The sequence below is a fragment of the Carlito syrichta genome, unplaced genomic scaffold (genome assembly GCF_000164805.1).
Source record: "Carlito syrichta isolate Samal-C Ts95f unplaced genomic scaffold, Tarsius_syrichta-2.0.1 Scaffold313103, whole genome shotgun sequence".
Taxonomy (NCBI): Eukaryota; Metazoa; Chordata; class Mammalia; order Primates; family Tarsiidae; genus Carlito; species Carlito syrichta.
In genome coordinates this window covers 205,785-208,438 of record NW_007257199.1, presented here as the reverse complement: position 1 = coordinate 208,438, position 2,654 = coordinate 205,785, and positions in this window count along the sequence as shown.

Sequence of the window (2,654 nt, the reverse complement as noted above, 5' to 3'; positions counted from 1 at the left end):
AATTGCTGTCAGCAATAATTGGAAATTTGTTTTATTAAAACACCTTGTCCTTGACTTATTTTTCATGTGTCCCAATCTCTTTCAGGAATATGGTCCATTTTAATTTGCATGAGTGACAATCTGTATGAGTCTTGGAGAGGCACTTCTATAATAATTTATGTTTTAAATTGCTCTGAGTGGACAAAGGTGTCCTAGAAGGTAGTATTGCTCTAATTATAAATCTTCTAAAAGAAATCAGAAACTAAGCAACAAGAACTAAAATTAATTTCTTTTTGGACATCTTTTATAGCCAAGATGAGTGTTTTATACTTTAAGAGAGAAGCAGATGGCTTGATGGGCTGGAATATCAATGCAAGCCCCTCTCTGACATCAGTACTTTTACTATTTTCCTACAACACAGAACAGTATTGAATCAGGAAATAATGGGGCTGCAAAGGAACTGTCCAATTTTTAAAAGTCTTTACTTATTGGTTGTCCTTAAGAAGACTTGAAGTATCTCACTATTTCAAGTTAATCCCAAATTCATCATCTGAGCTAAATAGAGATGCCACTAACCTAGAGGAAAGTTTAATTGGACTCTCTGTGCTTAGAAGCCTGGAATCTCACCTTGATGTTTCCTTCATCTCGTGTCCTTTCTATTATCTTTTTGTAGTGTAGCGCTTAGTTTTTCTTCATGACTCTTCATGGTCATGGAACACTCTGGTACTGTTTTCATCTAAACAAAAAACAAACAAAAAAACAAAAAAACAAAAATCCCAACTCATATAAGATTAGGGCAGGCCTTCTAAGGGACTGTGCCTTCTACAGGAATGACTTCAGAATGATTTGAGAAAGGAGAAAGCGTCCGCTTTCTATAAAAATGTATTGTTAGAGTCGCTTTTTGGGGTTAAGACATTGTCTTTAGAAAGGCCTACTAAATGTAGGCAAAGATTGATATGTTGGTCTATTACACCTACTATAACTTTAGCAAGGACAACTTCATTACGCCAGTTATATGTGAACTCAGAAAGCAGCCTTCATGGTGATAGCCACATATACACAAGCACAAAGACATGCACACACACAATTAAACATCCTTGGTCATCCAACCCTATACTTAGTGCACTGTAACACAAAGTGTGCTCTTAATATATTTTTATTAAATTGACAGGCAGGTGAAGAGGTGTGTGTTATGTGGAGAGATAGATTCAGGTGTGTCTGGGTATTGAAGCCTAGATATTAAGGTCTGGTTATGAAAGTTACAAAGGGTCAAAGGTTTTGTGGAAAGGATGGAGACATTCATGTTTGGGATTTCCAGTTTCATTTCTCAGTCACTAATTTCAAGTCACCAAAAAAAAAAGGGGGTGGGGGTGGGGTGGGGGAAGATGGTGAAAAAGTATCCTAAGTTGGAACACAGTGAAAATGAGTGAAGAGTATAAATGGGTGAATAGTATCCGAAGTTGGAACACAGTGAAAACGGGTGAAAAATATCCGGAGTTGGAACATATTTGTCTTAATTCATTGAGTTTTCAACTGCTCATATGTCTTAAAATTAAAAAAAGAAAAACCAATTTGGTGTAGTACAGTGCCGCACAAATGCTGAGACAGGATAACAATTTCTGCTTTTTATTTTTGTTAAGTCTGAGATTCTTAGGAATTTTGGCAGGATGCAAATAAGATGGTGACGTTCTAAGTTTTTCTATCTGGATGTTTCAAATTCTAACTCACTTCAAAAATACGTATCAATGGGAATTTACAAGGGCCTCAATTGATAGATTTTTTTTTTAAAACTTGAGAAATTCTAGTAATCATCACTTTGCGATATATTATTTATTAATATATTATAATTAGCATTAAAAAAAGAAAACACTCTTTCAGAAAGACAGTAAGTTTTCAAGGGCCAATGCCAGAGGCCCTAACGCAGTCTCTCCCCCGCCCCCCCCCGTACTGAATTAGCGCGAACAGTTCAAACACGCCCACATCCCAGGAAATAATCAGATCCAAGTGATCCAGTAAGACAGGAAGAAAAAGTAATTTGCTGGTCATCTCCAGCATTGTCTTAAGAGTTTAAGTAAAAAATAAAACGAGAAATGTTTCAGAAACCAACTCAGCACCCAGGCTCCAGAATCGAACTTGCGACTTTGTATAAGTGCGGGCCTAGAAATGGACTGTAAAGTTACACGGCGGTGGAGCCCCGGGCAGGGCGGGAGGGACGTCCTCGCCCAGAGAGACCCCTTCTCCGGGCTTTCCGGAAGGCGCTTTGGGAAGCTCGGTCTCCTCGCGGGCTCCTCCACCCGGAGGCCGAGCCTGCGGGACGCGGCGCCGGACGGGGGAGAGGAAGCCGGGCCGGGAGGACGCGGAGGCGGCAACGGGACGCGAGCTCCGGGCGGGCGAAGAGCGTGTCGCCGGCGCTGCGCTGCTGTTGTCTTGGGTGCTGAAAAGCCGGGACCCTCCCGGGGAGCCGCAGCACTTTTCTCCCGGGAGCTGGGGCTGCGGCACCCGGCCGCGCACCTGCTAAGCCCGCCTGGCCCCGGCCCGGAGGGTCCGCCAGATGTGCCCTCCCCAGCGCCCCTCGGGGAGAAGGGTCGGGCACAGCAGGAGACCCCCGAGGGACCCTTCCCCGCCTCCCCGGCAGCCGCGCGCCTCGACCCCCCGCTCCACCTGCGTGCGAGGCG